Source organism: Xenopus tropicalis, chromosome 2 (assembly GCF_000004195.4).
Source record: "Xenopus tropicalis strain Nigerian chromosome 2, UCB_Xtro_10.0, whole genome shotgun sequence".
Lineage (NCBI taxonomy): Eukaryota > Metazoa > Chordata > Amphibia > Anura > Pipidae > Xenopus > Xenopus tropicalis.
In genome coordinates, this window is record NC_030678.2 from 176763563 (window position 1) to 176779059 (window position 15497).

Here is a 15497-nt window from a genome sequence, read left to right on the forward strand (position 1 = left end):
CTTTGTTTTCCTGTGCCAGAGACATGCAGCTCTCTCCTCTCTCCCTCAAGAATGCTAAGAACTCACTACCCCCCCTTAGGAATGTGGATCTGAGCCAATCAGCAGGAATATTCCTCATAGTCTTACTAACTGAGCATGTACAGGGGTCTGGGTGCAGGAGTGAGGCATTATGGGAACTTTTTTTTCAGAGTTTTTTTTTTTTTTTCCTATGAGGCTTCTGATCATCTGAACGGGGGAAATATGGGGAGACTTAAGGGCACTATTGAGACAATTGAAGGTATGCCTGCAGCTTGGGATTAACCCTTTATTAGCCTTTCCTTCTCCTTTAACCTCAGTAGAAATTCCCTTGAGATAAATGATGAGCCCATTTGCATTAGACCTGCTACTAACGACCCGCAGGAAGGCGAATACACCGCCAATCCGTCCCAGTACCTGTATAGATACTAAGCTTTGCTTCCTTGCACTTCCTGCTCCTGGGCTGCTCTCCCTCCCATTGTCCAGCGGAGCTTTGTTTTGATTGGGAAGAGACTTGGGGGCATAAATATCACCGGCGATGTTGCTTATAGCAACCAATCAGTAATTAGATTTGAACAATCACCTACAAGTTAGAAATCAAAAGCAAAGATCTGATTGGTTGCTATGGGCAATATCACTGGTGATATTTATCTTAGTAAACATGACGCTTGGTCCCTAAGGGGTAACTTGTGCATCATCAAACAGAGGGCAGCCCAGAAATAGGGAGCACAAGTCAGACCGGAGTCTCTCCTGTATCTGTGTGTATAGTGTGTGTGTGTGTGTGTCGGAGCCTTTGCACTTTGTGTAGCACCCGTGAATGTATCCGCCGGGCCTCCGCCCCCTGCGTTGCACTATTTTCTCTAAATGCACTGTTTCCTTGGCCAATGGCGACGTCACAATCGCTGTACAGACAGAAAAAGTATAAACAGCTTTGCAGTTGGTCATAATTTTTATAATGATCTTTCCTTCTATTTGCCTCTCCAAAGGGAAACGTTTTACGGGGTCGGTAGGGTCAGTGACCCTGGCAGTCTACAGGCATGTGTATAAGGGAGATGTCGGTAGGGTCCCATGTGTATAAGGGAGATGTCGGTAGGGTCAGTGACCCTGGCAACCTACAGGCATGTGTATAAGGGAGATGTCGGTAGGGTCAGTGACCCTGGCAACCTACAGGCATGTGTATAAGGGAGATGTCGGTAGGGTCAGTGACCCTGGCAACCTACAGGCATGTGTATAAGGGAGATGTCGGTAGGGTCAGTGACCCTGGCAACCTACAGGCATGTGTATAAGGGAAATATCGGTAAGATCAGTGACCCTGGGCAACCTACAGGCATGTGTATAAGGGAGATGTCGGTAGGGTCAGTGACCCTAGCAACCTACAGCCATGTGTATAAAGGAGATGTCGGTAGGGTCAGTGACCCTGGGCAACCTACAGGCATGTGTATAAGGGAGATGTCGGTAGGGTCAGTGACCCTGGGCAACCTACAGGCATGTGTATAAGGGAGATGTCGGTAGGGTCAGTGACCCTGGGCAACCTACAGGCATGTGTATAAAGGAGATGTCGGTAGGGTCAGTGACCCTGGCAACCTACAGGCATGTGTATAAGGGAGATGTCGGTAGGGTCAGTGACCCTGGCAACCTACAGGCATGTGTATAAGGGAGATGTCGGTAGGGTCAGTGACCCTGGCAACCTACAGGCATGTGTATAAGGGAGATGTCGGTAGGGTCAGTGACCCTGGCAACCTACAGGCATGTGTATAAGGGAGATGTCGGTAGGGTCAGTGACCCTGGCAACCTACAGCCATGTGTATAAGGGAAATATCGGTAAGATCAGTGACCCTGGCAACCTACAGCCATGTGTATAAAGGAGATGTTGGTAGGGTCAGTGACCTTGGCAACCTACAGGCATGTGTATAAGGGAGATGTCGGTAGGGTCAGTGACCTTGGCAACCTACAGGCATGTGTATAAGGGAGATGTCGGTAGGGTCAGTGACCTTGGCAACCTACAGGCATGTGTATAAGGGAGATGTCGGTAGGGTCAGTGACCCTGGCAACCTACAGGCATGTGTATAAAGGAGATGCAATCATTAAATAAATGATAACTGACATCTACAGGCGGCTGGGACAAAATAACAGGGTGCGCAGAGCAGTGCGCAATTTTATTTTGCAATTTTGAGACTGAATAAATGAATTTGGGGAATTTAGGGAAATTTTATAGTAAAATTTCCAATTTTTAATTAAATTCCACCAACCTAGTGTTTGTGATTTTTTTTTTTTTTTTTTAATGGTAACTTGTATGGACAGAACAAGGTGGCATCGCCCCATTTGCTTTTGCTCTACTAGGAACCTCCCACTACTTACCCAGGTACAGAGCTCTGATTCTCTGTACTTCCTGCTCCTGGGCTGCTCTCTTTCCCATGGTCAGACAGGAACCTCCCCCTGGGTAAGTGAATCCAATCTCCCCCCAGTACTTACCCAGGTACAGAGCTCTGATTCTCTGTACTTCCTGCTCCTGGGCTGCTCTCTTTCCCATGGTCAGACAGGAACCTCCCCCTGGGTAAGTGAATCCAATCTCCCCCCAGTACTTACCCAGGTACAGAGCTCTGATTCTCTGTACTTCCTGCTCCTGGGCTGCTCTCTTTCCCATGGTCAGACAGGAACCCCCCCCTGGGTAAGTGAATCCAATCTCCCCCCAGTACTTACCCAGGTACAGAGCTCTGATTCTCCGTACGGTGGCCTTTTGGGTACTTTACGCTAAACCCTGGCAGTGGAAGGGGCTACAAACCCAAGAGGGCAACTCCTTAATGCCCCGATTCTTCCTGTTACCTCATGGTGCTGTGCTGTCCCTAGTGGTGAGCTCTGTATTACACCAATTGTGTTGCTTTATGTTACTGTACATTTTGGCTATTTTGTGATTATTTTGTTAATTCCTGTGTTACAAATAAAAGGCATTTCTGTTACACCCACTTCACCTCTCACCTCGTTCTTCTCTTGGGGCCACAGTGAGGGATATGGGGCCACAGTGAGGGATATGGGGCCACAGTGAGGGGATATGGGGCCACAGTGAGGGATATGGGGCCACAGTGAGGGATATGGGGCCACAGTGAGGGATATGGGGCCACAGTGAGGGGATATGGGGCCACAGTGAGGGATATGGGGCCACAGTGAGGGGATATGGGGCCTCAGTGAGGGATATGGGGCCACAGTGAGGGCTATGGGGCCTCAGTGAGGGATATGGGGCCACAGTGAGGGCTATGGGGCCTCAGTGAGGGATATGGGGCCACAGTGAGGGGATATGGGGCCACAGTGAGGGGATATGGGGCCACAGTGAGGGGATATGGGGCCACAGTGAGGGATATGGGGCCACAGTGAGGGGATATGGGGCCACAGTGAGGGATATGGGGCCACAGTGAGGGCTATGGGGCCTCAGTGAGGGATATGGGGCCATGTGGGCATTGGGGGAACTGAACCAAGAAAGCCAGGGGGTAGGGAGTGCATTGGCTGCAGGAAGTGGGTGTAGCCAGAGAGAGAGCTCCACCCCCTGACTGCTCCTATATTACTATTGGCTCCATCTCTATAGATCTGACACCCCTGTCTCTTCCAACTGCAAATCCCTATAGGCCCCTGGAGCTGGGGGAGGGACAGAAGGGGGTAACAATCTTGACCAGAGCATGATGAGCATATTTGCCCTTTTAGACTCTATTTTCATCCATTAAAGGGGAAGTAAAACTACTGGTGCACGTTGCACTGGGTGCCAATAAGCAAACATTCCTGCAGGGTCACGTCCCAAGAAGGGCAAGGAGTGGGGGGTTGGGGCTGGGTGCTTGAAATTGAATGTTAAAGGGGATACAAACCCTGCTGCCCAGCGCGGCTCAACCCAACGTTACTCAGTTGTTACTGGGCTACAAATCCCACAATAATGTAACATATAATGAAGCTTGGGGCATGCTGGGAGCTGTAGTCCAGCAACATCAGGGCTGTATTCTTAAAGCAATATTGCCCAATAAAACTTTCCCCCAAATCCCCACAGCCAGCGACTGCTTTAACATGCGAAAAATCCTCCAATGAGAATCCCAGCTGATGTGAGTAAATCCGGCTCCCTGTTCTCTGTTCCTGCAATTGGCAGGGACCGTTAGGACACGCCCACCCCTCATGTGAAACCCAGACAGGGACCTGAGAGGATCTATAGGGAGCTCCAATAAAGGGGCCATTGTTACAGATAGGGTTAATGTTTAGCCCAAAGTGAAACCAGCACCGGATATTATTCAGGGTTAGAATGCTTTTAGTTTATCCTCTTTTAATACATTTGGTGCGAGAATGATAAAGGTTAACTTTCCCTTTTAGCGGCGGTGTAACAACGCCTTGACTGGGGTTTCCTTTAACTGAAATGTGTTATATACTAACAGGCCTTGGTCCTGCCTGGCCGGTGACTCCTCGTTTACTTTATGCACGGCTAGAGCAGCACCTTGTGGACAGACAGGGTATCGCAGGCAGAACTAAACCGATGGGGGGGGAATTCACAAAATGGAGTAAAAGTGGTGGGAAAACTGGTGGAAAACACTTTCTCACAGAAATCTGCCTAAATTCCAACTCAACCGCCACTTTGCCATTTTTGGGGACAGAAAGACTATATGGCAATATAGAGCAACACAGGGACTACTTACACCAACATTACCCCCATGGCTGAACTACAGCTCTCACAGCCTGAATATAATCATGTGCAGCAATATATCTATAGATCCAATTTTATTAGTAACCCAGATATAAGTAAAATCAAACCCGAACCCATAAAAGCCCAAAACAGAGGGGCTCCTAGTCACCTGTTTAAAAGAAAACATCTTATTGGTCGGGATGGGTTACTGCTACTGGGCAAACATAGAGGCTTTTATTACACACTTGAGACAATTAGAAGTCTGTACATAGTGTCCCTTAATGTACATTATCATTCATTCTAAGCTATTGTGATGGAATCCAGTATTATCAGCTCCCCATACGCTCCCAGCCGGCTGACCTGTAGCAACTTAGTATTGTTGTTACTAGACCCAGAGGAAACTTTTGCAGTTTTTTACCCCACTGATTAAAAAGATAGTTTTGTGTTAATATACAGATCTCATAGCCTAGAGAAGCAACCTTGTAATAAGCTGGAACTGCAGAGATTCCAAGGCATTCTGGGGAATTGATTTTGGTTTGTAACTGGGCCAGGCCAGTGGTTGCACTGAACCTTGTAACTAAAGTTGTTATTGTGATAAGATGCTATAGGTGTGGGGTCCCTTATCCGGATACCCGTTATCCGGAAAGTTCCGAATTACAGGTCATCTCCCATAGACTCCATTATAAGCAAATAATTCTAATTTTTCAAAATGATTTCCTTTTTCTCTGTAATAATAAAACAGTACCTGTACTTGATCCCAACTAAGATATAATTACCCCTTATTGGGGGCAGAACAGCCCTATTGGGTTTATTTAATGGTTAAATGATTCCTTTTTCTCTGTAATAATAAAACAGTACCTGTACTTGATCCCAACAAAGATATAATTACCCCTTATTGGGGGCAGAACAGCCCTATTGGGTTTATTTAATGGTTAAATGATTCCCTTTTCTCTGTAATAATAAAACAGTACCTGTACTTGATCCCAACTAAGATATAATTACCCTTTATTGGGGCAGAACAGCCCTATTGGGTTTATTTAATGGTTAAATGATTCCCTTTTCTCTGTAATAATAAAACAGTACCTGTACTTGATCCCAACTAAGATATAATTACCCCTTATTGGGGGCAGAACAGCCCTATTGGGTTTATTTAATGGTTAAATGATTCCCTTTTCTCTGTAATAATAAAACAGTACCTGTACTTGATCCCAACTAAGATATAATTAATCCTTATTGGATCGGTTTATTTAATGTTTAAATGTATATGTAAAGCCTCAGGTGCCAAGTAGTTGCACAGCTTCAGAGCATAAGGACAAACTGGCCTGTAGCTAGCACTCCATGTGTACATTGATCCACTAGAAATAACATCAATTTGCTCAATGGAAACATTGCTTTCCTGCATCTCTTAATGAGAAACTGATTCATTCAACAGATTCCGTTTGATAACGGGGGGGGCCCTAGTCCTGTTGGGCCTCTTTTTACCGGGCATGTTGGTGTGGGGGCCGCTGCTGCCCAATAATCAGTAGGGGCTAGAGAAGACGGTATTCAGACCCTTACATCTCGTTACAGAAGGGGAATTACACAGAAATATAGAAACCATTAGAAAGTTCAGCTTGTCCTAAAAAATAAAATGATGTATAGTTTCCCTGGGCAAACTAAATGCCCCTTCAGGAAATGCCCCTCAAGTGAAATAACAAATGGCAAAATCCTGCTGGTAAAATCCGTATGCCATCCGGTGCCATCAAACCCAGTAATCCTGTAGCTGTGGGACTGGGTTTGATGGCACCGACAGATTTACTAACAGCTAAAGGCAAATTCATACAAAAAATTGTAGGTAAAATGACAAACTCACAAAAGTAGAGATAGAGGTTTGGTGAATACGGTGGAAAATCCGACAAATCTATCTCTGTCACTTTTATTTTGTCTCAATATCATCACTTGTGTGAATTCCCCCCCCCATTAATGTGTTTAATGTGCTCTCAGTTTAACCCTGCAATGCCCAGGGCTGCCCTGCACTGCTAGGACTGAATGGGAATAAATGGATGTTACATTTGACTAGGTTTATTGTGCGACCCCTGACTGGACAGTGTTTTGGCAAATGGAACTTGACCACTTTATTATTTATTTTGTATAAAGACACAAAGGCAATTGGCTTCTCGCTGCTCAGAGCTCATTAGTGATCAGTTTAGATACATGAGCCGTGGCAGCTTGGGAATCAGTGTAGTCTGCAACATGCTCAGTACTGGGGCAGTTGTCTGGCCAAACAGGGTAGAGTCCCGGGAGGGTTCCTGTGTATGTTATATATATATATATATATTAAAAGGAGAGATAAAATAACTACACCGAATAAACATGTGGCACAAGGCAAATAATGAGATGCCCAATATAAATGTTTTTCTCTGTATTTCCACTTTCATCCAGGAGGCGCCACCTCTTCCTTTTCTTATTCCCCATTCCTATCCAGGTACTAAGGTGCTTACAGCGCCATTCTGAGGGTTGGAATTGGAAGCGCAAGAGAACGGACGGCTGCAGTTGGGAGATTCTCCTTATAAAGCATCACTGTGTATGAGGGAAATATGCGGCCAAACGGGGGCCACAAGTGCCAGGGCCCAGGAGCGCATTTAAATGGTTAGTACCCCCCCCTGCTGAACTCTATACTGGCTGAAGGGTTACTGATAATGCATAGATGTAGGGTGATTCTCCTGTACCATATACCAGCAGGGGGTAACAGATAGCACTCAGAGGATATCTCCTGTATTATATACCAGCTGGGCACTCTTATACTGCTCAGAAAATATCTCCATTACTCTCCTATCAGCTCCCCAGTGTAGATTCTTCTGTTCTATGATTATTTCCATGTATCCCCATTGGCCCTGCGCTGTAGCTCAGCTCCCCTATCAATTGGCTTCTTATTGCCAGTGATGAGAAAGGGATTTTCCCTGTGACAGTTGCTTCCAGCTGCCATAGACACTGTGACAGGGACAATTTAATAGCCGGCATCATAAATCATGCAAAAAAGAGGATTTGTGGGGAAATGTGAATGTAGCCAGTAATTAAAAGGACAGCAATGTTTTGCCATTTCTAGGCGCCATCATTGCCGGGACATTATGAGGTTAAGTGACTCTGTCCAGGGTCACAAGGTAAGGGGCCCAGTGGGGCGGGTGGTGCCTTACATCAATGGGTCTTGAGTTTTCCTGCCCTGGGGGCTCTGCTTCCATCAATGGGGCTTAATTCTGATACCAATTTTGATACATACCTTACCTAGGTATCAGAGCTGAGCCCCAGGGCGGGAATTGAACTCAAGGCCCAGGTCTTGAGTTAGATTCCAGCCCTGGGGGCTCTGCTTCCATCAATGGGGTTCAATTCCGATACCAATTTTGATACATACCTTACCTAGGTATCAGAGCTGAGACTCATTGCTGGAAGCAGGGCTCCCAGGCGGGAATCGAACTCAGGGCCCATCGGTGTAAGGCAGTCTCCCTACCCGCTGAGCTATCCTTCCTCCTCCCACTTGTAGCATGTTTTTTCTTCTGCATATTGGCGGTTGGTGTATCCTAACTGACTGACTGAAACACTCAGGGTTACAGCCTGCTGCTTGCCCCAAGCCATATATAACTAGGGGGGCTGTTTAACCCTTTTACTGCCAGCCATTTTGGTCAAAGCGGAACGTGTATTGCCAGAGAGTTGTTGAACATTTTGCGCTCTTTCAATTTAGGGGCCTTAGCTTGGGGGGACTTTTAGTTTACCCAGGAAAACTATATATTGTTTTTTTCAGGACAACCTAAGGTTTCAATATATGGTAGAATTTTTCTGTGATTCCAATTCTGTAACAAGATATAGGCTTCTAAATAATGAAAAAAATTACAATTTCCATAAAGAAACACATATACCAAAAACAAAAATAATTGTATGCACGAAAATACAACTGATTGGGAAAGTCCCATGTCCCCTGATGGTGCCAATACCAAACACATATAGTTTTATGGAGAATTCCCACGTGTATAGGCCACAAACTCCCGGCAGGGCACTACCAAATCCCCAAAACACTGCGCCAGAAAGCTGCATACTTTAGATTTAAAGGCCAAATCTTCCACTAATAGAAAGTTTATCCCAGAAAATGATACATTTTTGGAAAGAACAGATTGTGGGGAATCCAGAATAGGTAGAACTGTCTGTCTGCTCCAAACTACCAAGTCACAATGCTTTCCTAAACTTATTGGTTTTTATCAAAATATGTGAATTTTTTTAAAATTGCTTCAAAGCTTCTATAGAATCTGATCTCCTACAGGCCATAAAGTAACCAGATAAACCCCCTAAATATGAACGCCAGGGGTCCCCTGAACAGTTTGATGCCCAATATGTATAGGTTTAGCTAAGTATGTGGCATGTAGGGGCCCCAATCGGAACCCCCATATGTACTGTCATTTCTGTCATTTCAGCTCCTGCAAAATCAACACATTTACATCATTATATTTGGGATAAAGCTACAAAAAAGTACCCCCACCCCAGAAAGCCATATATTTTTGGAAAATACACATTCTGATGAATAGGTAAAGTTATTTTTCTACCTCAAAGTCCCACATGGCAAAGCGAAGCTAAAAAACAGATCAGGAACACTAATACAGGGATAAAAATGCAATAAAACCACAAAAATTGTGCAAATTAGTGAAACAGCAAAATAAGTCACACGACAGCGTAATTAGTGGTCAGAATATCTGATCCAATAGTCAGGCTGTCAAAATAAACAGTTTTTAGGGAAAAAACAAAGACAAAGGGGTAAAATAAATAAGTAAAAAAAAATGTGTTTGTGTGTGTTTGTGTATACATGTGTGTACCCATCTAAACGTTGTGTGACAGTGTGTGTGTGTATATGAGTGTATAAAAGTGCGCTAACGTGTGCAAAAACAAAAAAAAAAAAAAGTGTGTGTAAGTGTGTATAATAGTGTAAAGAAAGGGCACTTACCTGGAGTGAAGCTCAGTGTAACTGTCAGATCAATTGTAAGCTCTGCTGTTTTGCTTGGTTTCACCCAGTCTCCATGTCACACCTCTGGTAGGGGCCCCATAGGGGGGTCAGTAACAGGTTAACGGGGATTAGCAGCCTCATTGTTAGGGGGCAAGTCTCTGTCTAACCCTAGAACAATAGGGGCAAAAAGCCTCATTAACATTTTATAAACACGTAAACAAAAAGTTGAATTGATATCTTGTATATAAAACCTTTTAATATAAGGTTGGCTGTTGACTGGTTGCTAGGGTCCAAATTATCCTAGCAACCAGGCATTGATTGAAACGGGAGGCTGTATTGTGAATAGGGGAGGGCTTTAATATAAAGATATAAAGCAATAGTAGCAATAACAATACAACTGTAGCCTTATAGTGCAGTCAGTGACCCCTATTTAAAAGCTGGAGAGAGAGGAAGAAAGCTAATCATTCGAAAACTATAACAAAGAAAAAAACGAAGGCCAATTGCAAAGTTGCTTGGAATTAGCCATTCTATAACATAGTAAAAGTTAGCTTAAAGGTGAACTACCCCGTTAGGAGATTCCCACACCTTGTGTCTCAACCCTTTCTCCTTATAGAGTGTAAGCTCTTTTGGGCAGGGCTCCCTTCCCCTCCTGTATCGGTTACTGATTGCTGTATATGTTACTCCTTGTAGAGTGTAAGCTCTTTTGGGCAGGGCTCCCTTCCCCTCCTGTATCGGTTACTGATTGCTGTATATGTTACTCCTTGTAGAGTGTAAGCTCTTTTGGGCAGGGCTCCCTTCCCCTCCTGTATCGGTTACTGATTGCTTTATATGTTACTCCCTGTAGAGTGTAAGCTCTTTTGGGCAGGGCTCCCTTCCCCTCCTGTATCGGTTACTGATTGCTGTATATGTTACTCTGTATGTCCAATGTATAAAACAAAAACTGTAGTACCGTGTTAGCCAGTGTCAAAAATAAAAATAAAAAAACAACAAAACACAAATACAAGAGTATTGTAGAAATGATACCTATATTGGCTAACAATAAAAATACATTGCTGATGAAGGGGCCTTAGAGCTCCGAAAGCTTGCAATGTATTTTTATTGTTAGCCAATATAGGTATCATTTCTACAATACTCTTGTATTTGTGTTTTGTTGTTTTTTTATTATTATTTTTGTCCAATGTATGAAACCCACTTATTGTACAGCGCTGCGGGGTATGTTGGCGCTTTATAAATAAATGTTAATAATAATAATAATATTGATGAGATAAGGTCTGTGACCTGTAAAGGCATTAGAGCTTATTTATAAACACTGGGTACATTTGCACCTGGGCAGTAACCCATAGCAACCAGTCTGTGATTAGATTATTCCAGGCAGCTGCAGGTGAAACGATGAAAGCAAATTTCTAATTGGTTGCCATGGGTTACTGCCTAGGTGCACATTTGCCCAGTGTTTATAAATGACCCCGTGTGTATATTCTAGTACAGAAAGGCAGGCCTGATGCTGGGGCACAGGGGTAGATTTACAGGGGTAGATTTAGGGGCATGTCCAACCCTCATGGTATTGGCGCTGATAGTGTCTAAATCAGGGGGCTCAAACTCAATTTACCTGGGGGCCGCAGGAGGCAAAGTCAGGATGAGGCTGGGCCGCATAAGGGATTTCACAAAAAAAAGTCCTTATGTCTGTTCTAATTCTAATTGGCTTTCAAGGGATAATGCAAGGCACGGCGGGCGGGAGCTGCTGATTGCGGAAATGACGTTATGCCAACATAACAGTTATTATGGGAAGAGGTTCTGTGTGCACAATTAGCTCCTTAGCAGCTAATCTTCCCATAATAACTGTTATGTTGGCATAACGTCATTTCCGCAATCAGCAGCTCCCGCCCGCCGTGCCTTGCATTATCCCTTGAATCGCAATAAAAATCGCGATCCATTTATTCGGCGTTGGTGCGGGCCACAAAATATTGTACCGAGGGCCACAAATGGCCCGCGGGTCGCGAGTTTGAGACCCCTGGTCTAAATTATCCGGCAGAAACACTTTGGAAAGAGGGAGGTTGGGGCACAGGCTGAACAGCTACAAACAGAAAGAAAACAGTGATTTATGGGTAAAAATGATGGACAAAGGAGCATTTTTTTATATTTCCTCACAATAAGTAGAGGGGTAACACCTCCATGAATAACCTGCCCCAGGGATGGGTAACATGTAGTGGATTTTCAAAGTTAGCATATGGAACGTAAAGCACTCCGGACACGTGAAGACTGCTAAAATCCAAAATTTATTTCTTCATGTTTTTAAAACAATGAACGCCTAACGCGTTTCGTGCCCTATTGAGGCACTTAATCATAGGCAAATGTTCAAGGTTATCAAAAGCTTTAAATAGAATAAGTGTTATGACATAAGAGGAAGTGAGGTATATCAAAACTCCGCCCTCTTTCAACATTTAAAAAGGACAAACATAAGAAATAAATCACAGACATGATTCCTTATAGCAGAATTCACATTGGTTCAAAAACTCTTGAGGGTTAAAAATTCATCGTGTATATAATTAATGTAAGGCAAATCAAATGCATATAGATCAGTAATAAATATATAAATATACAACCATTCATTAATATCAATAAATATATATTTGAAAGAAAAAAGTCACTAGACACATGTAAAATATATGTGAGATATGAGTAAGAAATGCATGCTAAATTACAGCCAAAAACGATCATTGTAATAATTTAATCCTAGTTAGAGGTAAACTAGAAGTTTGGCTTAAATTTAAGTTAGACATAGCAACTAACGTCAAAAATAGAATTTAGACCAGCAGGGTCCCGAGTGTTAAGAACAAAAATCCATTTCATTTCTAAACGTAACAGCTTTGAAAGCCTATCTGAGTCTCTTTCATCTAGTATAGCCCTGTCAATCACTTGTATTTGTAACATAGCGATATTTGAATTGCAACAATGTTTAAAATGTCTTGCTACAGGGCTTTTATCGTAACCAGTGATAATATGCCTGATATGCTCCCGCATCCTATTTTTTAAAGGGCGGGTAGTACAACCTACGTACTGTATCCGGCAATTACCACATGTCAAAAGATAGACGACAAACTGTGTATTACAATTAGCATAAAAGGGAATGTCAAAAGTTTTTCCAGTCACTGTACTGCAAAAACTGGTAGATTGCTTAATGTAGGTGCAAGTCATACATTTTCTTGCACCACATATATATGTTCCTCTTGTTTCTAACCAGGACTTTTTCTTTTTCACAGGTTGTGATCGCCAAAGGGTTGGAGAAAGAACATTTCCCAATGTTGGAGCTCTACGTGCTACGGTCCTACATCCATCTTTTAATAGTATGGCCAGATCTGGGTCATTATAAAGTACTGGAATAAGACTATTTACTATATGTTTAATTTGATAGAATTGATTACTGAAGCTAGTAACAAAAATCGGTACTGTTCTTTCAATGCTTCTCTCATCCGTAATCAACATAGGTCTTACATCCTGATTTCCTCTGTTGCTTCTGTCATATCTATGTGTATTATCGATGTTATCAATATTCAGGTCATTTGGACTTCTATATTTGGCTTTGTTAGTTGTTTTATTTTTATTTCTGTCTGTAACATTAAAGACACGACTAGTATTATCAATAGTGACTCTCGCTTTCTTTTTATTATTAAGAAGGTCTGATCTCTTGAGATATAAAGCTTTTTTAAAGGCCAACAATAAAGACCGAAGGGTATAGCCCCGATCAAGAAATCTGTTCCGCAACAGAATAGCCTGTTCCACAAAGGTTGCATCTGTGCTACAGTTTCTACGTAGCCGGATAAATTGCCCCAATGGAATACCTTTAAACAAATGTCCAGGGTGGCAGGAATCCGCCCTTAGCAATGAGTTCCCTGCACATGCTTTCCTATAAACTGAGGTTTCAATCTTAGAGTTCACAATAGATAAATGTAAGTCCAAGAACGAAATTGTGTGACTCTGAAATTCACTAGTGAACTTCAAATTCAAGGTATTAGTGTTTAAGTTATCAACAAACAATGTGAAATCATTTTCGGATCCCTGCCATATAAACAGGAGATCGTCAACATATCTTTTATAAAAAATATTTTTTGTGTCTCAACCCCAGGGGTAGATTTACAGGGGTAGATTTACAGGGGTAGATTTAGGGGCATGTCCAACCCTCATGGTATTGGCGCTGATAGTGTCTAAATTATCCGACAGAAACACTTTGGAAAGAGGGAGGTTGGGGCACAGGCTGAACAGCTACAAACAGAAAGAAAACAGAGATTTATGGGTAAAAATGATGGACAAAGCAGCATTTTTTTATATTTCCTCACAATAAGTAGAGGGGTAACACCTCCATGAATAACCTGCCCCAGGGATGGGTAACATGTAGTGGATTTTGCCCAATTGTATTTGCCCTCCTCCGGCTCAGTCTCTGGCGGTTGCTCTTGGGGATTTCAATGCCCCAGTGGGGCAAAGCGTCGGGCAGTAGCGCTGGGACTGTACTACTCACACTCAGGGGCGTTTGGGATGTGCCTCTGGGTAGTAATTAAAAGGACAGCAATGTTTTGCCATTTCTAGGCGCCATCATTGCCGGGACATTATGAGGTTAAGTGACTCTGTCCAGGGTCACAAGGTAAGGGGCCCAGCGGGTCGGTGCTTATCTTACATCAGTGGTTGCTGAGTTCTAATTACCCCCTGGGGGGCTCTGCTGATCCATGGGTCTCAGCCACATCGGTCCAAGCAGGGCTCCCAGGGTGGGAATTGAACCCACGGCAGTGGTTGCTGAGTTCTAATTACCCCCTGGGGGGCTCTGCTGATCCATGGGTCTCAGCCACATCGGTCCAAGCAGGGCTCCCAGGGCGGGAATTGAACCCACGGCCTATCGGTGCAAGGCGAGCTCCTTACCGCTGCACTATCCTTCCTCCTCCCACTTGTAGCATGTTTTTTCGTAACCTTGTCTTCTGCATATTGGCGGTTGGTGTATCCTAACCGACTGACTGAAACACTCAGGGTTACAGCCTGCTGCTTGCCCCAAGCCCTATATTAACCCTTTTAATGCCAGCCATTTTGCCCCCGCAGAGGGCAATTAACCGGCCCAAAAATCCCATTGACTTAACATTGAGGCCAATTTTGACAGATTGTAGCGCAGAGAGGGAATTTTTTAGAAACGTGAAATTTACTACATTTGAAGAGGTTTGAAATCTGTGTGAGAAGATACCCCGCACAAGGGTATAAGTTTTACCCCCGGGGCAAGAGAGGTCCCCAAATTTGCCCCATTGACTTATAATGGGGATTTTGGCAAATAACTAGTTTGTCGTAGACCCATGAATGAGGTGTCAAATTGTGCGGCTTATTCGGGAATGGGGTGCTATGGCTTTTCTAGGGGGTGGGCGATTAATTGCCCCAGCAGGGGGCAATTAACCAATGTTTGTCGTAGACCGATGAATGAGGTGTCAAACTGTGCGGCTTATTCGGAAATGGGGTGCTATGACTTTTCTAGGGGGTGGGCGATTAATTGCCCCAGCAGGGGGCAATTAACCAATGTTTGTCGTAGACCGATGAATGAGGTGTCAAACCGTGTGGCTTATTCGGGAATGGGATGCTATGACTTTTCTAGGGGGTGGGCGGTTAATTGCCCCAGCAGGGGGCAAGCACCACTCACATTTTCTTCAGGAAATGTACCTCTCTAGTTTGGAAAGTACTATCCCTTCTGATGGTGCCAATACCAAACACATATAGTTTTATGGAGAATTCCCACGTGTATAGGCCACAAACTCCCGGCAGGACACTACCAAATTCCCAAAACACTGCGCCAGAAAGCTGCATACTTTAGATTTAAAGGCCAAATCTTCCACTAACAGAAAGTTTATC

The 15497-nt window shown here is 43.8% G+C and overlaps 1 long non-coding RNA gene across 1 annotated transcript in view; it reads left to right on the forward strand.

Annotated features, from left to right (window-relative positions):
* The first annotated feature begins 7221 nt into the window (after nucleotides 1-7221).
* Nucleotides 7222-15497, forward strand: part of LOC105945784 — a 32412-nt gene continuing 24136 nt past the window's right edge. Inside the window, exon 1 of the long non-coding RNA XR_004221421.1 lies at nucleotides 7222-7291. This is a non-coding gene — a long non-coding RNA (uncharacterized LOC105945784). The remainder of the gene's footprint in view (nucleotides 7292-15497) is intronic.